This window comes from Pongo pygmaeus, chromosome 2, assembly GCF_028885625.2.
Source record: "Pongo pygmaeus isolate AG05252 chromosome 2, NHGRI_mPonPyg2-v2.0_pri, whole genome shotgun sequence".
Taxonomy (NCBI): domain Eukaryota; kingdom Metazoa; phylum Chordata; class Mammalia; order Primates; family Hominidae; genus Pongo; species Pongo pygmaeus.
In genome coordinates this window covers 197,364,089-197,387,920 of record NC_085930.1, presented here as the reverse complement: position 1 = coordinate 197,387,920, position 23,832 = coordinate 197,364,089, and the positions used below count along the sequence as shown (strand labels likewise).

General features: G+C 44.9%; 1 protein-coding gene across 43 annotated transcripts in view; it reads right to left on the bottom strand.

Moving 5' to 3' along the window:
* The window catches only part of LPP (LIM domain containing preferred translocation partner in lipoma), a 741,980-nt gene extending 718,573 nt beyond the window's left edge, over positions 1 to 23,407 (bottom strand). For 15 of the 43 annotated variants that reach the window (XM_063662523.1, XM_063662509.1, XM_063662543.1 and 12 more), the window contains exon 1: positions 21,493 to 21,668. The gene's annotated coding sequence lies outside the window, so the exon portion shown is untranslated. Of the gene's footprint in view, positions 1 to 1,519; positions 1,637 to 21,248; positions 21,381 to 21,492; positions 21,867 to 22,150 lie in introns of those variants that run through there. The other 28 variants (XM_063662524.1, XM_063662526.1, XM_063662511.1 and 25 more) reach the window with 12 other exon arrangements.
* Between the last annotated feature and the right edge of the window lie 425 nt (positions 23,408 to 23,832).

The following is a 23,832-nucleotide window of genomic DNA, read 5'->3' as shown; positions in this document are numbered from 1 at the left end:
GCGGGGTGTGGTGGCTGACGCCTGTAATCCCAGCACTTTGGGAGGCCAAGGCAGGTGGCTCACTTGAGGTCAGGGGTTTCACACCAGCCTGGGCAACATGGCAAAATGCCATCTCTACTAAAAATACAAAGAAAACTAGCCAGGCATGGTGGCAGGCACCTGTAATCCCAGCTACTTGGGAGGCTGAGGTAGGAGAATCGCCTGAACGCGGGAGGTGGAGTTGCAGTGAGCCAAGAACCCATGACTGCACTCCAGGCTGAGCGACAGAGCGAGACTCTACCTCAAAAAATACAAAATAAAATAAAATTCTACTCTAAAGAAACTAAATTTGAGTCTAGTGTCAGCAGTGTCAAACTTGTCCATCCATCCAACAAATGTTCACTGTTTGCCAAGTTCCAGGCAGACGGGAAGGTCTCAAAGAAGTAAAAAGCCCAAAATAAGACAAGCATATTGATAACTACAAGAGAAGGTAAGAAGTGATCACTGCCATGCAAGCAGTACAGACAAAGGGCCATGTAACCATAAGAGGAAGTGATTATTTCCTGCTTAGGGGGGATGGGCAGAAATCAAGGCTTGCTTCATGGAAGAGGTGGTATTAATATGCTGGAACTTGAAGATCAATTGGATTCAAACAGGTAATGATGGCAGGGCAGGGTAATCCAAATGGAGAAAGTGCTGCAACAAAGACAAGAGTGAGGGAAAGCAATGGAGATGAGGTTCCAGAAGTCAGTTGGCCCCCTTCAATAAGACCATAAGTGGCAGGATAAGGAAGATATACAGGGTGTTTATGTCTCCAGGGTTCAGCTCCTTCACCCAGCCTCCCAGCTAGAGATGTCCCTCCTCCCCCATCTCTCCAGGCTCCAGAGACAGAACTGTGCACCTGCTGCCTCACCCAGCGTGCTGTGCCTTCCCTGCTGCCTCATGCCTGCGTTCCCCGCGTATCAATGCCTGCGCACGCTTCGCTGCACTTGCTATGCCATGTCTTTACACTACTGTTTTCTGTAATTTATAAAACACATACTGCCCACGAGTTTGTATTTTTAATTCCTGTAAGAAGTTTTGGGATCCAATTTGTGTGAAAGTCAGACTGTAACATAATGTAGTATTGTATGATAAAAGCCTCCAAGAATAAAAACAGACAGTATATCCCGCTTATCAGATACTCAAACACTGGTTCCATTCCTGAGTGTCACAGATTTCCTCATGAATAACTCTTCTTTGTTTTGCATCAACTTGTCCCAATCTTCTTGAAATAAGTTCTAAGGGGAGAATTTTCTGATTTTCAAGGCTTCTTTTTCAAACACTGATTGAGAACCTACTATGTTCCGGGCTGTGCTAAAAGTGGGCACCATGGTTCGCTTAACTTTCACAAGGTAAAACTGTGGCATTTTGTGAGGGTTAAGTCCTGTGAGACATTACTGATCGCTGAACCCACTTTACAGATAAGGAAAAATGAGGGGAAAGGTGGAGAAGCCTGGATCCAAACCCAGATTTTTGGGAGTCCCCGATGGTTGCTCACTCATTTATTCAACAGCGACACGATCAAAGCATCCTGAAGATCCTTTTCTGAACTTCTCTGGGCTTCCAGCTTCTCCCAGCATTGTCACTTCACTTTTGGGGGCCTCAGTCTCTTCCCCTAAGAACAAGGAGACTCAATGCAGTGACTTTTAAGCCCTGCTTTGCTGGAGCCCTTCAGGGAGAGAAATCAGGGGAAAGAAAAAAAGGTGGGTCCCATCCCGCTCGACTTTGTCCACAGCTGCTCCAGATTACATGATTACAACATTATAGGTTGTAGTATGCTTTTCTTTCTTACTTTTTTTTTTGAGATGGAATCACTCTGTTGCCCAAGTTGGATTTTTTTTTTTTTTTTTTTTTTTGAGACGGAGTCACTCTGTTGCCCAGGCTGGAGTGCAATGGCACAATCTCAGTTCACTGAAACCTCTGCCTCCCAGGTTCAAGTGATTTTCCTTCCTTAGCCTCCTGAGTAGCTGGGACTACAGACATGAGCCACCATACCCAGCTAATTTTTGTATTTTTTTAAATAGAGATGGGCTTTCTCCATGTTAGCCAGGCTGGTCTCAAACTCCTGACCTCAGGTGACCTGCCTGCCTCGGCCTCCCAAAGTGCTGGGATTACAGGCGTGAGCCACCACGCCTGGCCTGTAATAGGCTTTTCTATAAGGAACCCTTCTCTAAATATTAAGTAATATGGGCCAGGTGCGGTGGCTCACACCTGTAATCCCAGCAGTTTGAAAGGCTTAGGCAGGAGGATGGCTTGAGCCCAAGGATTTGAAACCAGCCTGGGCAACACAGCGAGACCCTGTCGCTACAAAAAATACAAAAATTTAGCTGGGTGTGGTGGCATGCACCTGTTGTCCCAGCTACCGCAGAGGCTGAGGTGGGAGGATTGCTTGAACCCAGAAGGTCAAAGCTGCACTGAGCTCTGATCACGCCAGTGAGGAACCCCAGCCTAGGGGATAGAGCAAGACCTTGTCTCAAAAAAATAAGTAAATAAATATTAAAGAAGATGAAAGTTTTAAAATGATCCTAAACTGGGTATCCTGGACTAGATCTTGGAACAGAAAGAGGAAGTTAATGGAAAAGCTGGTGAAATCTAAATAGTTTGGAGTTTAGTTCACAGTAATGTTACCAACATCAGTTTCTTAGTTTTGACAAATGTTCCATAGTAATGTAAGACATCAAAAATGAGGACAAGTGGGTGAGTAGTATATGGAAATTCCCTGTACAATTTTTACTTTTCTATAAACCTAAAATTACTCCAAAATTAAAAGTTTATTTAAAAAGACAACAATAACAAAAAAAACCACAATCATTTAGATAATCTCTATTATCTTTTCCAAATCGCCATTTTGTGACTTAATAAGGGTAACACATAATAACAGTGGCTAATATTTAATGGGCACTTATCACGTGTCAGGCTCTGTTCTAAAGGCTTTGTATGTATTAACTCATTTAATCCTCACAACGAAATAAGTAATTTTCTTATTATTATTTTATGGATGAGGCAACAGAGGCCTAAAAATACTGAGCAACAAGTTGAGGTATTTTTGGCAGGGCCGGAATGCAAATCCAGGCAGCGTAGCTCCAGAGCTCTGGCCCTTAAGCACTACATACTTAGAGTGGAGCTTTCCAAATGCTTCTGGAATTGGGCCTATCTAACTAGGAACAGCCAAAGGACTAAAGGCAAAGACTGAGAGGTGAGTAGTTTGTTTAATACAAAAGAAGAGGAAGCAAAAAGGACTCTCAAGGTGAATTCTTAGCTTCTGAAAATCTCTACTGGAGAAGAACCAAACCTCGCCGAGGTTACCAGTGGCCTCTCCACATCGGAACGACATCCTTGGCCCTGTCCTAACTGTGCTCTGCCCTCTCTGGCGTATCATCCTTGAAGAGTTGCACCACCAGCCCACATCATGCCCTCTAGTTGGCCACTTGCTGGCTGCCTGCTGACATTTTCATCCCTGAAGTGTCAGTTTGGGTAGAGAGTGAAATGAAACACGCAGGCTGTCTTTTCAAGGCCTGCAAAATAAGCTGAAGCTTTCCACATGACCGGTTTTCCTAGATACTCAAGAATCCATGCTGAGAACCTAGTAGTGCATTGCCCAATCCTAGAAAGCAAAAACCCCTCCTTTCCAATTTATAATATACCTCATGGACTGTTGTTTCCACTAAGTGTCAAAAAGAAAGCATCTCACCTCCATTATGGGATCCTCAAGGATAAGACTTGGTCTCACGCATGGAACAACAATATGATTCCATAAAGAAATGGTGCTAGTCTCTTGGAAAGATTTGTAGCTGGCCAGGACCACTACCCGGCAATCTGTGCCTCCATTGCTATCATTTGTCTTTGGGAGGTTTCAGAGTGGACAGCATCCATAGGCATAGCCAGAAGGGAAAAAGGTGAGGGGAGAGAAAGCTATCCAGATGGAGAATGAGAAAGGAAGATTTATAGCATTGAGGGTGTAGACAAGAAAGAGATAAGCTTGGGTGACTAAAAAGCAACAGGCAATAAAAAGAAAATGAATCCAGAAGCAGTCAGGATGGAAGAGAACCAATATTCATGGAATGCCTACTGTGTGTGGGCCATGAACTATGCTCACTGCAGGCGTTTCCTCATACTGCCAGGCTCAAAAATACATGGAGGATCAAGCAATCCAGGTTGACTGCAGCTTGTGTTGACTTAGTAAACATTAAAATTCAATATTTTCTAGTTAAAAGGCCCTGAGAGTACACACAGCGTAACCCTAACGTTTCATACACAGATAAACTGAGAGTCAGACTCAGAAAAATTCAAGCCCAAAATGGAATGAGAAATACAACCCAGGTCTTTCCAGTTCTTTGCCAGTGTTCCTTTCCATACAGATATGAAAAACAAGGCAGGTATTGCTGAGAGGCTCTGAAAGAATTCACTGTTACATGAAATCTCCCATGATATGGCAGACCAGATTTGTAGATTATCCTCCACCTCATCTAGCACGTTCCATCTGCTGGTTGCTACCAGAGGGGAGGAAATTGGTAGCATTATTTTAAATGAAGTAGATGTCTTTCCAGGAAGATATAAAAGGGTACCTTGCCTTAGATGAAGAAGATGATTCAGATGAATAAGAATGAAAAATGAAGACACAGGTGATTCACCAGAATAAGAGAAGCTGGGGGGAAGGTAAGGTGGAAGAAGTGGTAGATGGCAAGGTAAACGGAAACTAGACTGACTAGAATGACACTGTTCATGAAGAAGCTGAGACTCCCTCGGCTGGGTGTGGTGGCTCACACCTGTAATCCCAGCACTTTGGGAGATCGAGGCAGGCAGATCACAAGGTTGGAAGTTCGTGACCAGCCTGGCCAACGTGGTGAAACCCCGTCTCTACTAAAAATATAAAAAAATTAGCCGGGCATGGTGGGACACGCCTGTAATCCCAGCTACTCAGAAGGCTGAGGCAGTGGAAGTGCTTGAGCCTGGGAGGCGGAGGTTGCAGTCAGCCGAAATCATACCACTGCACTCCAGCCTGGGCAATGGAGCGAGACTCCCTCTCAAAAAAAAAAAAAGAAAAAAAAGAAACTGAGACTCCCTCTCATAAGAGTGATTCACAAGGCAGAGGCTCTGCCCCAAACAAAGCATGAGAATGAGAATATCTTACAGACGTGAATCAACAATCACTTCTGCGGATGAGCAGTCACGCAGTTGGAACAAAGCCGAAGGCAGAAAGTTCTGCGCCAAAAAATTCATTGCCTCTTACCTCTCCATATTCAGGCTATAATAAAAATTGGTCTAAGTTATATCAATGTGTTAGAGAGTCTCTACCAAATCGGCCATGTCAGAATTTCACTGTTAATCTGTTCCCAATGACTCTCTGGCAACCCTCCAGGCCTCTCCGCCTACACAGTCTACCTCCCACTAGACCCAGCGCTCCTCCATGAGGAAAGGCTGTCCTGGTTACATACCCTCCACTCCAGTTAAAAGACTCTATGTCTAAAATCACCCACTTTATGTGCACAACTTTCAGACAAAGTAGAATTCTGACCCTGTGTCATAGTTACTAAGGTGAATGTCTGAGTATCCCTTCTGGGCTGTGGGAGGCTGGTGGCCAGGGTCCACAGCCCACAGCAGCTTTCCCCAAAGCATATTACATCGCTGAACCCAAGAAATGCTCTGGTAAAAAGGGTAGTAGGGGGGTGCAGGGGTTCTATGATCAAATAACTTTGGGAAACAAACCTTCTGGGAGGTCAGGATGTGCATTCGTTTATTAAAAACTCAGAAAATCCCATGGTAAAGATACGCAATACTGAAATGTCCTTAATTTTGTTTAACTTGGGCTTTTCCAAACTTACTTGGCTACAGGACCGTTTTCTTAACAGAACAGCTTTAACACTTTGAGAAATACTGTCTTACAGAATCACAGCATTCTAAAGGAGCTTCGTGCTCCTACAGCAGAACTTTGCAGCTTTCACACTGGACTGTGTCCTCTTTTTAAGAGCAGGGGCCTTATCTGAATCAAGGTGTATCCAAACACTCAGCTAAGTGCCTTACACACTGCAAGCCAATAATATGTGTTACACGGATAAACTAAACCCAATCCTCTCATTTCTAGGATGAGAAAATAAAACCAAATATGTCAGAATGACCTCTTTTATAGCTTCCTCAGGGTTTAAAAGAAGCCTCACACAGAGAATGTGCTCAATACCTTTTGAAAAATGAAATGTTAATAGAATGGGATTGAAGAAAAAAGAAAAGATTGAAAAAGTTCCTCAGTTATACTACAAGCCCAAAGTTTCTATAACATGATGGACTGCTGCCTCTTCTCCTCTTTCACCCAAGTGAAGTCTTAACTCGAAGAAAATAAAAATGATGAATCAAAAAAGGAAAACTGTAGGAAAACCAGAGGCCCCTTGGGATGGGAGGTGGGGGAGGTGGTGTTTGCAAACTGATGGGGATAAACAAGACTTGTCTGTATCTAATTTAGACTTAATAAGATAGTTTGCTGAATGTTAATTAAATACTCAGTGGTTGTTACCAACTGTAGTGATTAACTTAATTTTGAATTAAATAAGCAATAAATGCTTAACCGAAGTTCTATTAAATTTTACCCAGCAAGTGAGAAATATGAGGCTCTTAATTGACTTTACACAAGATAGTTATGGCAAGTTAGTTGAATTTTTATTACCTGAAGATAACTGCCTTATTAAATCTAAATCGTCTATTTTATTTGATAGGGAAATATGTCATCGGTTCTTCTCATTTACCAAAAACATGTCAAAAGAGGTTCACAGTTGGTCCGAAATGCTTGGCTTGGGATTTATTTCCTGATCCTATTTTAATATTAAGTTTATTCACTTAAGAATGAATTTAGACTTAAGCATTAGAGAGGTCTAGGAAGGAATTATATTTATAACTGAAGAACCAGGTGACCATATTTTCTAAACCAAAAATCAGAACTCTGATTTTTCAACATAGACACAGTTTAGAGATGTTCTTTAACATCACAATACTGAAATTTCCAGGATGTCGCCATGGTTTAAAAGGCTACAGACACAAAACATTTAAAATCATTACTGTTCAAATAAATAGTTGCCTCTGCTACTGAACAAGCTGTATGGCCCTAGGTAATTAACCTCACTTTTCTAGACCTCAACTATCACACATGTTAAATGAAGAGGTTGGAAGTCACTGTCTTTATTCATTTATTTTTTTCTTCATAGTATGTGCAGCACGTGCCTGGCATGGAGTAGGTGGCTCAATAAAGACTGAGAGAATGAATGAATTCACAAATAAATAAATTTAAGCAACCCAAACATTAAACATTTTTAGCCCTTTTATATCAAGCATCTTCAGCCCAGACTATTTTTAAATATTGTCATTTGACAATCCATACAAAGAGAAACACAAACAATAAACCACTACTTGGGAAATTTTTTTAGTAATTAAAGAAATTCAAATTAAAACAATAATAAGATATTTCTTACATATTAATTTAGCATAGACAAATGCAAGTTATAAAATTAAATCCTGGTAAGTGCACAGAGAAACAAGTAGATTCACATATTGCTAATGACTGTGAAAGTCAGTAGTCTTTCTGGAGGCTGACTGGCAACTGATCTGAAAAGTCATAGAAATAGTTGGGACTCTTGTGCTATAATTCTTCTCTGAAAGAATATAAAACTTATTTAGCCAGTCAGCAAACGCTGGGTCTACCATAGGTCATAATTTGGAGAAATAAAAGGAAAAAGACAGTGAGTGCATTATTAGCTAGTGGGTTGACAGAGAATCCTAAAACAAAACAAAACAAAAAAACACAAAGATAACATTTTTCAGTGGCACTGCATGGCAGGCCTTTTTTTTTTTTTTTTTTTTTTGTGGTGGTGGTGGAGTCTCCCTCCATTGCCCAGGCTAGAGTACAGTGGTGGCACAATCTCAGCTCACTGCAACCTCTGCCTCCTGGGTTCAAGCAATTCTACTAGCTCAGCTCCCCAAGTAGCTGGGACTAAAGGCACATGCCACCATGCCCAGCTAATTTTTGTATTTTTAGTAGAGACAGCATTTTGCTTTGTTGGCCAGGTTGGTCTCGAGCTCCTGACCTCAGGTGATCTGCCCACCTCGGCCTCCCAAAGTGCTAGGATTACAGGCGTGAGCCACCGCGCCCGGCCAACATGGCAGGCTTTGAGGCTTTACCAGACTGACCATAGAATTCCTTCCACAATCATGTTATGTAAAAGATACCATTACACTCTTTTACAGATGAGGAATTGGAGGTTCAGAGAGGCTAAGTAACCAGTACACGATTATATGGCTAACAATTAGCAGAGCTATAATTTAAATCCAAACCTTCTAACTCTCCAAACCATCCATGTAGTTTCTACTACATCCCTCAGTGATAAGCATGTAATGCAAGGCGCAAAAATTGTAACCACTATAAGGAAAAGTCAAAGTGCCAAGAAGGTACTCAATTAGGTGGTGGTGGGTTTTTTTTATTTCTTAAGCTATTCTTAAAACTCAAGTCATCATTTATTACTTGATATATATTATTCATTCATTCACTCATTCATATGTTCATTCAATAAACATTCATTAAATTATTTATAACATCCCAGGATTTGCAGCAGATGCTGTGGATATGAATATGAACAAAAGCTAGAGCCTGACTTACAGATCTGCACAGGCAGGGAACAGGAAGAATTTGGCATTGCAATAATAGAAAACTTAAGTCCAGCTTCAGTGTTTAACTTGCTTGGGTTCTGGGCAAATCATTTAACCTTTCCCAGGCTCAAGCTCCTGATTAAACTTGGACAATAATAATAACCATCCGCAGGACTACTGGTATGATTTACCTGTAATCTGTAGGAAAACACATGGTTATCAGTAAAGCCCTATAAGAAATGGCAACAGCAAGATAAGTATTATGCTATGTGGATGGATTCCATTTTGACCAGGATCCTGCAAGCTGAGCCAGCCTACCAGCATCTCCCAGATGAGTGAGCATTAATTTATTGGCAACAAAATGGTTGTTCCATCACTACTCTGAATGAACTACAGGCCACCATTCTTAGAGCTCAATCATCCATTTTTAACTCTCTCTGCCTTTTGTCTAAAATAATCCTGAGGAGCCAAATGGATAAAGCACTCCCAGATAAGATTGTTATAAGTCTCTTTTCCCAGGAATTAAATTAAAAAAAAAAAAGAAAGAAAGAAGAAGAAAGAAGAAAAAAAAAATCAGGGTTGATAGGTCTTAAAGACCTCGTAGAGGAGTTTTCAACCAATGCCTGAACTTTCACAGTAACAGTCCAGTCAGCCACTGCTTGAATATCTCCAGCGATTAGAGATTCAGTAACTCCAGAAAGAGCCAATCTCATCTCATTCAGGATTAAGAGATGTCATGGAATCCTTACAAGATAAAAAAAAGGGTGGAGATCTTCCTTGACAAGCAGTTCTCTCAAAAGCCGTATGTTCCATCACCCGTCTAAGACACTGGGCAGAGGATGAGATCACCTCAGTGTTACGCTGGGACCAGGGCTGTGAACTTTGCACGTGTCATTTTCTTAGGGGCTGAATCTCCCCTTATGCAAAATGAGAAGACTCTGTGACTTCTATTCTGTGAGTCATCTCTCATATCAACTGCCTCAACCCTAATTCAGTTTTGCTTTATCATTTGCCTGGGCTGTTGTAGCAGCTCAGACAGCTCCTGCTGTCTCTAGCACCCTTGCCTTCAATCCATCTAGCACACTATAGCTGATTATTTTCTTAAGGCACAGATCCAGTCATCTCATTGATCTACTTGATGCTCCTTTCAGAATGCAGTCTCAACTTCTCAGTACAGCAATCAAGGTTTCTCTTAGTGTAGACCCTAACCCATCTCCATAGCCTCTCTACTATGCAGTCCACCTTCATGACTCTAATTTTTCAAGGCACCATGCACTTTCTCACCTGCATGTCTCTATCCATGTTATTTCTCCCACTTAAATATCCTCTATCCCACCAAACAAATTCCCACTTACCCAATACCCAATCAAATGACAATCTCTTTATCTGAGTTTCCCCAGGTCCCTAGGGAGTTACCATCCAATTAGAGCCATCAGACTTTTTTTTTTTTTTTTTTTTTCTGACAGAGTCTCACTCTGTAACCCCAGCTGGAGTGCAATGGTATGATCATAGCTCACTGCAAACTCAAATTCTGGAGCTCAAGGGATCCTCCCGCCTCAGCCTCTTGAGCAGCTAGGACTATAGGCATGCACTACCACACTGGCTAATTTTTTTATTTTTATTTTTTTAGAGACGGGATCTTGCTATATTACCCAGGATGGTCTTGAACTCCGGGCCTCAAGTGATCCTCCTGCCTCGGCCTCCCAAAGTACCGGGATGACAATGTGAGCTCTGCACCTAGTCCCTTCAGATATTTTCTGCATATACTTCTACATACTGTCTTGATTATTTATGTGACCTCCTGGAAGCAGAGACCACACTGCATTCATGTTTCCATCGTCGAAACCCAGGGTAACATATCACTAATTCTTTCACAGATGCACCTGACACATGATAATCAAATGAATACACAAATGTGTCAAATTTATGGGAAGAATGTTATCTTTAGGGTCCTGTCTAGCTGTCACTACTGGAACCCTAGATAGTCTCCAGGTAAAACTATGACCAAGAAGAGAGACTTCCAGGGTGGCAATGACCACCTACTGGAAAACTGACCTATCTTTCACCTCATTCTAAGAAAAGGTGTCACTTACCTGCCTGGCCACGGCAGAGTTTGCCTTTCCCATGAGTCAGGGCACACCCAGCCCTGTGGGTGGCAACTCTTTATTGCACTTCCTGAAAATGATTCGTTTTCATACCAAACAAGACAGAAGCTCCAGGTGCCAACGAAGTTATTTTCTTCCTTGAACTAAACAAGAACCACCTTCAGTGGAAATTCACTAGGAAGTACAAGTGCAGATGACTCTGCATAATGGAAATGAATTTCCACTGCGACCTCTTGGCACAGAGTTTAGTAGAGCATTAGGCTTCCACGGTTACAGCTAGAGATCGTTATCAAGATGGGCCACTGGATGGAAAATAATAGATTCAGGGACCCAGCTAAAGTACACACATGAACAGAAAACCAATCTTATTTCTTAAATCTCAGTAGCCAGAGCAATTCAGCTGCCTGCTGCATCCTGGTCTAAGCTTTCCCATCCTTCAATGTCTAACTGAAGGCTCAGCACTTCCAACAAGATCCAGCAATTCACAAGTCCATCAGTCCTTCACATGTGCCCCTCCCACGGCATTCTCTTATATTATAGATATACATTACCATGATTTTATCAACCCTCATAAACAGTAAGTGCTTACGATCGTGACATACCCTTCAAACAGACTTAAATTCCACTTCTACAAATGTAGTTTATTCAGCAGACTTTTTTTTGTCTTTTTTTTTTTTTTTGGAGACAGAGTCTTGCTCTGTTGCCCAGGCTGAAGTGCAGTGGTGCCATCCTGACTCACTGCAACCTCTGCCTCCTGGGTTCAAGCAATCCTCCTGCCTCAGCCTCCCGAGTAGCTGGGATTACAGGCGCCCACCACCACACCCGGCTAACTTTTTTTTTTTTTTTTGTATATTTAGTAGAGACGAGGTTAAATCATGTTGGCCAGGCTGGTCTCGAACTCCTGACCTCACGTGATCCACCCACCTCAGTCTCCCAAAGTGCTGGGACTACAGGCATGAACCATCACTCCTGGCCACTCAGCAGACATTTCTTGAGCACCTAGCACCTCCTCTAACAAAAACAGTGGATGTTTGTTGAGTCCTTGCCTTATGCCTAGCCTTATGCACATTATTTACACTACCTCACTCAATATTCACCTATAAGTAGGGTGACCATATAATGTATCCTCCGAATCAGGACACCTATGAGAGTAAAAAGGAACACTATTGATACCACTGAAGTCCTCTGCAAGTTGACAGTTGTGCTGCTGGGTGGTGGCCTGAGTAATTAAGGGACACTAACAATGGCTTTAGCAGGAAGGGTGCATGCTGGAGGCAGGTCAAAGCATCCTCCATTAAGGTCAGTGACCCTGACCTGTCCTGATCCTCATGCTTATCCAGCCCATGAAAGGTTCCCAAACAGGTTTCTGAAGAAGACCTGGTTTCACCTTCAACACCAGCTTTCCATTTGAACTACAGAGGGATCTCCAGCTATGATGCAAAGTCACAGCACAAGCAGTTACAACAGTAGAAGCAGACCCTCCATGGGTAACAGATACAAACAGTGCAAACAAAACCCAAGAGAAGGTGGGATGGTGGCAGTGGAAGAAGGGACACTGCACAGCCATCCACTGGTGACAAATCAGTGCACAACCTGGAAATGCCCGTGAATGTCTGTGGCACTCATCCCACTTTTGGGGGCACACTATACTCAACCGTGGTGACCTCATTAATAAGAGATCTAAAAATGAATACATGGAGAAAGCAAATAGTGCCTGTGACCACCCAGGGAGCACCCTGTATTAAACAGCACAGTGAGGACTTGAACTAGGAGTTGCCTAGGTCTAAATCCCTTGAGCCCCACAAGCAGAGTAAGGTGTCATCACTGTGTGCCAGATGCCCTGCTGGGCACCCAGCATCGGACACATGTACAGACTGCATTACCCCTGACAAAGCGCCGTCACAGAAATGCCCCTGATTCTCACAAATGCATTGTGATATATCACAGGATCTCCATTGAAAGGTAATTTAGGCTCAGGGATGTTCCAGAACTTGTTCAAGATCACAGGGCTTGTGGTTAGCCCAAACACAGGTCTTTGTTTTCCTTACACCAAAAATCACCGGTATTGCCAAAATAATCTAGTATGGTGAAGCCCAGATCTTTGAACTCCCCGGTCCCAAATCTGATTTTTAGTCTTGCCTTCCAAAGCTTCGAATATAGTCAGCTAATGCTACTAATTAGTACTAATGAAGTAATAATAACTACTTCTCACCTGTGTAAAGGGCTTGCAGGGATGTTCACATCAACTATGCTCATTTGCAAAAGTTAAGGAACAAGACAGGAGTTTTGGAGTGGGGGTTTGATTCTCACTCTGCCACTTAAGGCCCTGCACCCCAGTTAGGAACGTTTTATAACCCTTGAACTCTTGACCAATATCTGCAAGATAAGACTGATCTAGCCAACTTGTCTCTTGCATTATAATTGGGAAGAAACTAATAAAAATGATTATAAAACGCATTTGCTACATTAAAAGTGCTATGAAGGCTATGAAATACTCATGGTTTCTGTGAGATATATTGTGATGGGCAGGTTCGATAGGCGAGGCAAACACAAGAGGATCTACCTTGTAATGGATCTAAAACTATTGCCTAAAAACCTTTAGGCAAGCAAAAATAAGTAAATATTAATGGAGAACGGTAAAGAGCAGGGGCAGGGAGCTGTCAAAAGCAAGGAACCTTGGTATTAGCATGGAAGCATAGCTTGGTTCTCACAAACAAGCATCAGTGGCAGCCATCCATGGCAGTAACATAAATAAATCGCCAGACCACACACACTCAAACTGAACCATTTTAATCTGATTGCTTTCTAAGTATGAAGCACAAGTTTCAAGCCTAAGATATGATAATCTCCAAGTTACATCCTCTCCCAAAATTCTCCAAAGCAGAGAAACCCCTAGTGGAGGGTGGAGTGGGGAAGGAATGTGTGAGGTACAGCAGAAATCGAGAATGAAAAATACCTGGAGAATATGCGGTGTTTGGTTTTTTGTTCTTGCGATAGTTTACCTAAAGTATAATAATAATAATAATTAAAATAAATAAAGAAAGAAAGAAAGAAAGAAATAAAAATATATACTTTTGTGATAAGAAAAAAAAAAAAAGAAAAATACCTGGAAACAGGGCTGGCCTGGGAGTCAAGGCTGTGGCCCAACTCCACTTCAGCTGACAAGCATGTGATTGAGCAACTCTGTCCCTTTTCTGGGGCCTCAGTTTCCTCATCTGTATACCAAGGGATCAGCTCACTCTGGCCAAGAAGGCCCCAGTCCATGCTTGGCTGGTAGCTTGCTGCTTCTCCTGTTGACTACAAACTTTGGTGTACATTAAAAAATTCTTTTCCCCAGCCAAGACTGATAAGCTGTCAAACAATCAGAAGGACAAAAGTAGGAATTAAGCTACCTGATATTATTCTAGCAGCAAACAGTTTCTGGAATCCATTTTTCCCTCCGTACGCTGCTGACCTGATACGGGCCCATTTCTCCTGTCCTGGAACACTTCAACAGCCTTCTAAGCTGGGACTCTGCCTCTGGTCTTAACCTGCCCTCAGTCTGCCACCAGAACTCTTTGAAATACAGATCCAACAGGGCCCTCCTTTGCTCAAAAAAAAATTATGATAAAAGCCTTCCTGCTCCCTCCCACCTCTGCCATCATCCTTAGCTTGGCTCATCAGCTCTTCATCAACTAACCCTCCCTAGCCAGCCCCATCTCTCACAGTGATCTCCAAACACACATTTATATTCCTCAAATACTTTTAGGCCTCAGGCCTGTGCACATACACCAAGGTCCCTATGGCTAGAAAGCTCTTCCACTGCTGTCCACCGTGTAAACTCCTATTCACTTCTCAAAATCCAACCAAATGTCTTCTTTTCCATAGGCATTCACCAGTTCTTCTAGATGATTGGTCACTCCTTTCTCCATGTTCCCATTAGCCCTTTGCTTATTACTTTATTGAAGCCTTAGCATCTTCTCTTTCAGTTTCTTTCCTATGATAGAAGGAAGACTCTGGAAGGCAGAGCCTATCTCAGTTTTCTTTGTAACCAGTATCTAGCATTTCTGCCTGGCATACAGTAATCGCTTTGTACACAAGTACTGAACTCAATACATGAAATTGAGTTGTATCTGATCACAGATACGTGTGGGTTGGAAGGGTTAAGGAGTCTGGAAATTGCTTCATGGCACAAGGTGGATTTTGATATTGATCCTAGAATCACAGGTTTACAACAGGCAGAGACAAAAAGGCTGGAAACTCCAGGTAGAGAAAACAGCATAAGAAAAGGCATGGATTAAGAAAACAGAGGGCTGGGCACAGTGGTTCACTCCTGTAATCCCAGCACTTTGGGAGGCCAAGGCCAGCAGATCACCTGAGGTCAAGAGTTCAAGACCAGCCTGGCCAACATGGTGAAATCCCGTCTCCACAAAAATACAAAAATTAGCCGGGCGTGGCGGCAGGCACCTGTAATCCCAGCTACTTGGGAGGCTGAGGTAGAAGAATCGCTGGAACCTGGGAGGCGGAGGTTGCAGTAAGCCAAGATATTGCCATTGCACTACAGCCTGGGCAACAAGAGTAAAAATCCATCTCAAGGCTGAGTGTGGTGGCTCACACCTGTAATCCCAGCACTTTGGGAGGCAGAGGCAGGTGGATCATGAGGTCAGGAGTTCAAGACCAGCCTGGCCAACATAGTGAAACTCCATCTCTATTAGAAATACAAAAATTAGCCAGGCATGGTGGCGGGCACCTGTAATCCCGGCTACTTGGGAGGCTGAGGCAGGAGAATCACTTGAACCCATGGGGTGGAGGTTGCAGCGAGCCAAGATTGCGCCACTGCACTCCAGCCTGGGTGACAAAGTGTGACTCCGTCTCAAAACAAACAAACCAAACAAACAAAAAAATACTCCGTCTCAAAAGAAAAGAAAACAGAGGAATGTTCAAGACCACCTGTCTGTGTGAGGGAAAAGTGAAAGAGCAGTTGCAACTACAATTATCCTTAGCATAGTTAATCTCACAAACCTCAGCTCTACACTCCCAGTCCCCCAATCTTCACTCTGCTGGCAGGACTGTCCAATGCCACCTGTGCCAGCAACAACCGGCTCAAGGTTCTGGGGCAGTAAAAACAGTCCCGCTCCCCCATGATTGCTATCCTGTGGCTGCAGTGAACTATTTTACTCCCTCTCTTCATCAAGCAAGTATTTCTGGAGTGCCTACCATGTGTCAGGCATTCTTCTGGGCATTGGGAATACAGCCATCAACAAGCAGACATCACTGCAATCCTCAAGCAGCTTATTTTAAAGTGGAGAGGAGGCAGACACACAAATATGTAAGATGAAGTGGTGACGTATGCTTATTTGTGTCCATAAACATTGTTCATTCACCAAACAGCTACTGAACATCCTGGGGTCCGTCTCCTCTCACAACACAATAAACAGATTATTAATGCCTTTATCTGTGAGTGGCCAAAATGTAGATGACCCACCTGACTCAGGTAGGTGATAGGAAGGATTGTAGGTGTTCCCTCAGAGCCCTGAGCCAGAAAGCTTTCCTAGAGGACGCAGAAGCTATATGGTTCAGCACCAGAGAACATATAGCACTGTTACAGGAGCCGTAAGATGAAAGGTAATGACTGAGTTCAAGACTGTCACTTCCCCACTCTGTTACTTTATGACCCTAACTGCCTCTCTACGAGGATAAATCACATCCTTATCACAACAAGGGACTGGGGAAGGGAGCTCTGTTGAAAGAGGCAGATGATTTGCTAGAGAGCCTTAGTCCTTTCCAGTTAGGTTTGGGGAGAGACGACACCCAAGGTAGCATCTTAAGAGAGAAAAAGGGGCTAGAACAGCACCAGTGTGGGACTGAGAAGCCCGTTTGTCCATGTGAATCCTCAATTGTGATCCCACTAGGTCCCCATGAATGTGGGCTGAGTTAAATTCCAGGGAAGAACACAGACAAGCAATGTCGATTTGAGCTTTTCATGCGTGTGGGTACAGAAGAGTGGTGAAGAGGCTATAAGAATCAGGCGGAAGTTTGAATGTCTCCTGGTAGTTGTGTAACCTTATTTCACCAAATTCATTTTCTCATCTGCAAAATGAAACTGGTAATCAAAAAACCTACTTTAATGAATTAATATGATAATTACATAACAGGTGGTAAGCATTTGAAAATATTTCAAAATTATATTACTATTAAAAAAGAATGATAGGAAAGTAAACATTTTCTAGCCTCAACTCTGTGGTTTACCTGCTTCCAAACATTAATCCCTACAGCTACCTACAGCTACCTATCCACCTACCAATCTCACTGATGTGACCAACATTTAGAATGCACCGGCCTTTTTCTCCAAGCCTCCAGGCAGCCTACAGCAGACTTCCACAACACACTTGAAATCCTTCCGCCCTCAGGTTCTCCACCTCATATGCTCCCTCAAGCCAACAGATTTTCACCCAGATACTACTAGCTTCCTGCATGCAGCAACATGATTATATCTTCCCCTTCCTCACCTCTACTAAGTTTCTTCTAGCAAAGCACAGCCCTCCAAAGCCAGATTCCAGGAAAAGTCTCACCCACCAATGAACATACTCAGCTTGGAGCCTCTAATCGTGGCCCAGGGTCAAAGTCCCAGGTTCACTCAGACTAAAAGTGGTACTATGCCTCCTGCATTACCATCCAAATAACTACTCCCACAGAGACGACTCTAGAGACCCTGCCCAGCCTTATTCTCCTGTGAATCTCTACAGAACCACTTAACAGCCCCTATCGAGATTAATTTAAACCTTACTTATTAAAAAGTAAAGGTCCTCTTCTTTCTCCATTTTCCATGGTCCTCTTCATGGCTGGCCTTTCAAAACACAGCCTGGAGAATAAAGCAGCTTCTCCCTGCTTCTGCATCTGCTACTATCTTGTTAATAGGTCCTTCTCTCACCTGTCCTTCTTCTACCTGGACAACTCCTACTCATTCCTAGAGGTTCAGCTCAGACACCCCCCTCTCTATAATGGCTTCCCTGAGGGTGAGCCTTCTCAGTGAAGAGCAGCCAAAACTTACCCTGTAAAAGCACTTAATACACGGACATGGCCCACTCCACCTTTTTCCCTCCCCCTCACACCCACCACACACTTGTGTGCTCCTCAAAGGCAGGTACCATGTACACCTCATCTTTGTACGCTCAGAGCCTAGCCAGTTTCTGGTTCACCATAAGCAGGCTCCAACCCCTGGTTTTACAGGCTAGCTGCCATTTTCTATCTCCCTGTCTTTTTTCTGTTTAATGCAGCAAATATCTGCGCTAAGGGGGCTACACAGTTCTCATGAGTTACACTCTGTCCGTGTACAAAATCCCCATCATTCCAGCATCTTCAGCATAGTTCTGAAATCAAATCCGATCTAACTCTTGCCCCATTCCCAATTAACCCAGACTGGCTCCACAGCAGGGTAAAGTCACATGTCGTCCCCAAGAAGCAAAAGTTCTGGGTTGTAATTTTGAGCACATCTCTAATTAGCTATATGACCTTGGGCAAGGGTTAAAATAAAGGTGACAGCAGCAGTAGGCCTCATTCTCAGGGGACCTTTGAGATTCAAATGGAATATCTGATTGGAAAGTGTTTTATAAAGTGCAAAGCACTGTACATTCATAAAGGACATGATTAACAATTTTATCAAATTTAAGCCATCAACTATAAGATGCGCCGTTACCAACTTAGGATGAAAAACAACTGCACAACTATGGTACGTTGTAATAAGACAACCACATTTCAGTGATATTAAAATGTGAAAAAAGTGTGTTTTAGAATTGATTCGATACAATGTATTTGTCTCAATAAAATACAGGAATCTGCTATAAAATTTTCATATTTGCCAATGGCACATAATAGGTATTCAGTAACCTATGTCAAGTAAATGAACAAGAACCAATTGATAATATTATTTTTCTTGGGGGGGCACGGCAGGGGAAATGGAGTCTCACTCTGTCACCCAGGCTGGAGTGCAATGGTACAATCTCGGCTCACTGCAACCTCCTCCTCCCAGGTTCAAGCAATTCTCCTGCCTCAGCCTCCCAAGCAGCTGGTACTACAGGCACATGCCACCACACCCAGCTAATTTTTGTATTTTTAGTAGAGACAGGGTTTCACAATGTTGGCCAGGCTGGCCTTAAACTCCTGACCTCAGGTGATCCGCCCACCTCAAGCCTCCCAAAGTGCTGGGATTACAGGCTTGAGCCATCGCGCCCAGCCAATAATGTTCTTAGGCCAAATTATTACCTCTCTCATTGGAATTGGGCAGCAGGCTTCCCAATGCCAGTACCTCCCCTCTAAATCATGTCTCAGCCTGCTCAAAACCCTCAAATGATGACTTTAAGATATATCCAAACTCCTTAGCCTGGCATTTTTAAGGCCCTTTATAACCAAGTTTCCTCTCCTGTCCATCATTTCCTGGAAGTGTCTTCACTAGAAATGTGTCACTCCAAGAAAGATCGTACTCAAGTCCCAGCCATGGCAATCAACTCATCAGCTCAGCTTCTCCTCCCTCTGGGTACACTCAAAACCAATTCTAGACCCACGCTGCTTACAGAGAGCCTGCCTCTGGGGGGACTGCCTGACCCTAAGGCCCCAGGCTTTTATCCCTACCATTCAGATTAAGTAATCCCCTCTGAAGCCTACATTCTAGACTATAAAGGTTGGAGTGTTGGGGTTGGGGGCTGCATTGCAGAAATTAAATGCAAAAATACACACTCTCCTTTTTTTGTTGTTGTTTTTTGTTTTTTTGAGAGGGAGTCTCCCTCTGTCACCCAGGCTAGAGTGCAGTGGTGTGATCTCGACTCACTGCAACCTCCGCCTCCCGGGTTCAAGCGATTCTCCTGCCTCAGCCTCCCAAGTAGCTGGGACTACAGGCCCCGCCACCACGCCCAGCTAATTTTTTGTATTTTTAGTAGAGACAGGGTTTTGCCATGTTGCCCAGGCTGGTTTCGAACTCCTGCTCAGGCAATCCGCCCACCTCGGCCTCCCAAAGTGCTGGGATTACAGGCGTGAGCCACCATGCCTGGCCCACACACTTTTTCCTTTAACTGCCCCCTGGTGCTGGCAGGAACTGTGCAAGCAGAAAACCTGGTGACGAAATGGAGAAAACCGTATTGGGTGTCCTAGCCCCCCACTGTCCACCATTATTGACCGTAGGCTCTAGGTCTAGCACCCACCTTTGTGGACCTTTACCTATTCTTCTATCTGTAAGAGTTGAGGAAGGGGGAGGATGGAAGAGGGAGCTAGATGCTTTCTAAAGGTGCCTAGCCACAGTTTCCCTTTCTTCACTTTAGGCTTTCTTAAAATGCGCATGTGCAGGGAAAGGTAAGCCATTAAGTCATTAACACCTTAGTGAGAGTGAATTTTACAGGAAAGGCAAGACATTTAGAAAAAGGGGAAGGAATGGATAGAGAAAGGGGACTGGAAACACAGTTAAGTGAGTTTGGTACTAGCAAAAGCCCCAGAGAAGACCCTGAGTTCTCGCTAGTTGTTTTGTGTTGGGGGAGGGAAAGCAGTGGATCCCTTCTAAGGGAAGGGAAGCCAGAGAGATTTTTCAGTTCTCCTACGACTCCGAGGTTCCAAAGACTCTGCCCTGTCCAAGCACCCAGGCACAATTCCACTGATTAGCTCATCTCATGTCACAACCTCCCCCATCCCCAACCCTCCAACTAAAGAATATATACTTTCATCTCCATTTCCCACACTACTTAGTCTTCTCTGGCCCACGGTTCTCTCGAAGAGATGTTTTCCTCCAAGCCGCTAGCTGGCTTCAGGAAACTCCTCAACCTTCAAAAGCCCCATTCAGTGCAGGATTCTCCAAAGGGCCGTGCCAGGGACCAGAAAATCAGACCCCTTCCCTAGAACTTCCTTTAACTTTGTCCATGCCTTTCCTCCAGCACTTAGCATTTTCTACCCTAGGCCAGGTTTGACTCCTAGGTTCAACTGAGTTCCTTGAGGGCAACGTCCAACACACCCAGCACAGTGTCTGCCACACACAGGGTGCTAGAGAAATGCTTAAGAGAAAGGGAACTGAAGTCCGGAGCCAACTATTTGAATTATGGTTTGGCCTCTAGTAAATAACTTCCGGGCGACCCTCCTTCTCTCTGGGCCTCAGCTGCCCCAACTGTAAAATGGGAGGACTTGGAGGACTGGGTCTAGGCCCTTTCCGCTGTGACAACTGTGATTCCGCGAAAGCTCTAAGCGGATGGGCGTGGCCCCGCCCCCTGGGCGCCCAGAAAAGTCCGGGCAGGGGGCGCGCAAGTCTCCAACCCCGCCTAGCCTGGGGTCGACGCTTTCGGAAAAACTCTGGGTCCCCCTCCCCCATGGCGTGCACCCCGTGATTGGGCCGCGGCCGGCACTTCCGCACAGCGGGCCAGGCCTGAGCAGGGCGCGCGCCCCGCGCTCCTGCCACCCCGGAGGCGCTCGCGCCGGGGGAGGGCTGGGGGTTCCCGAGGCGCCCGCGGGCGGAGGGTGAGGGGAAGGAAGGATTTGCAACAATACCTCAGGGAGGAGGCAGCCGGGGCAGCGGCGGTGGCGGCGGCGGCGGCGGCGGCGGCGGCGGCGGCGGCTGCTGGAGGCGGAGGCAGAGGCAGAGGAGGAGGTGCCCGGGCACTCCCCCTCCCATTGTCCCCAGCCCCGGACAGGCCCGGCCCCGCGCCCCACACTGGCCTTCTCCAGCGCGCCGCCCGCGCCCAGCGCCCCGCGCCCCGCGCCCAGCGCCCCGGGCCGTGCAGCCAGCCCTTACCTTGCAACGCCCGGCTGTCCCCCGATCGCTAAAGCTACTTATCCCGGGAAAGCTCGCGCGGGACCCGGGAACGAACCCACAGACAAAAAGTGAAACTTCGGCAGGGCTGGAGCGGCTGCTGGTTGGTGCCTTTCCCCCTCCTTCCTCCCCACCGTCCCCACCCCCTCCCCTTGGTCTCCCGTGCGGTGCCCTGAGCGCTGGAGGCTGACGTCAGGGGCCTGAATTCCTGACTTTGCCTGCACGCATTTGTCCATGTAAGGTATGGGAAGGCGTGTGCCCGCGGAGCCGCCGCGCAGAGCTCGCCTGGCGGGGGAGGGGAAACCCGCAGCCGGCAGTGGCTTTGCCAAAAGGTGGGCGCACTGAGGGTATTGCATTTCCTGGGAGGAAGAGGAGGAGATGCGGGAATGCAGGGAGCTTGCAAAGGAGGAAGGGAAAGAGGGAGATGTGGAGACTTTGCCCCTGCTAGAGGAAGAGGAAGGAGACGTAGGAGGAAGCGGCCGCGTCGGGGGGCTCCTGGAAAATGGAAAAGCCGGCGTCTACTATTAAGGCGTCAAATTAGGGCACTGAGCTTGAGTGGAAGAGATCCAACCATGAAAACCCCTTCCAAGATTTTCCTCGTGAGCCCCGCCCTGGATTCCCAGCAAGACTCAAAACTTACAAGGTGTCAGAGCTGGCAAAGACCAACTTCCAGCCCGTCCGCTTGGCACGTGAGGAAACTGAAGCTTTCGGAAGAGAAATGACTTGTACAGGGTCGTCACTCAACAGATCGAGGAGCGGGCCCAGGCGCTCTGCCTCCCACTTGGGTTCCTGCCTCCAGGAAGGGCCCTGGCTCCCTTTTAGCCCTGAGCCTTGAAGCAGGTTAGATGTCCGCGGGCTGCGCGGACCACCCAGTGATTTCTACTGCTCTTGGCCCAGAGCCAGTTCCTGGAAGGTCCTGGTTGACAGTGAGCCCTGAATATGAATGACAATCAGTTGCTTCAGGGCAACTTCCTCTGTCCTATGCTCAAATAAATGAATCCCTGGAGTTTAACGTTTACTTCTGAGCCCCGCCCAGAAAGCTTGCTCTGTGCTTATAGCTTCAAAAAAGTCTGCGAACGAGATGAACTGGTTTGAATACAGACAAGCCTGTTATTGGAAGTTTTGAGTTGGATTTTTCTTTCCCCTCTGACATCTGTAAGGGTGAACGACGATGAGAACCACCACTTACTGTGTTAGGGGATTATGACGTGCAGCAGCCATGGCCTGGAAAGCACTCCATACCCTGAGACTTCTTTCCTCGCACTTCTCTCCTATTAATATCTAAAATAATCCCTCACGTTAGCACATAATGAAAGCAGTCTCTCACCCGGCTATTGCATCTTCAGGTGAGTTAGATAGGACAAAGCGTAGTCCCCCCTTTACACTTCAGGCAAAAACTTAAGAAACGTTACTCGCCCAACACAAAATGACTGACCAAGCACCTGTCTTCCCCTCCTCCCATCCAGGTCTCCTGACTAATCCCTTGATCTTTCCATACCTGGCCCTGACCTCTAGCAGGACCTAATTCCATTCTAACTGTTGAGAGTACACTATGAGCTACTGATTCATAAAAACTCCAAAAATTGGTTCTTCTGAGGATGGATTTTAGTGGGATTCTTTTGAACAGGAATTAAGGAAATAATGTAAAAACACATGTTATTGGATTTATTAAGCACCTTCCTTGTGCTTAATAAGTGTTTGAATTCAGACATTTCAGGGGTAAGACTACTTAACCTCTGTGTTCCCTTCAACTGTCTAATGTACACATACAAAAATATGAACATGGCTGGGCGCGGTGGCTTACACCTGTAATTCCAGCACTTGGGGACGCCGAGGCGGGCAAATCACCTGAGGTCAGGAGCTCGAGCCAACCTGCCCAACATGGCAAAACCCCGTCTCTACTAAAAATACAAAAAATTGGCGCCGGGCGTGGTGGCGAGCCCCTATAATCCCAGGTATTCCGGAAGCCGAGGCAGGAGAATTGCTTGAACCCGGGAGGCAAAGGTTTTAGTGAGCCGAGATTGCACCACTGCACTCCAGCCTGTGGGACAGAGCAAGACTGTTGTCAAAAAATATATATATATATACACACATATATATACACATACATACATACATATGTATGTATGTATGTGTGTATATATATGTGTGTATATATATATGTGTGTATATATATGTGTATATATATATGTGTATATATATGTGTGTGTATATATATATATGAAGGCAGTAACAGAAAGGTAAGGTCGAGAATAACCACCCATTCCACAGAATAATAAAGAATTTATCTCTTTGCAACTAACATAGTTTGAAATGGGAGAT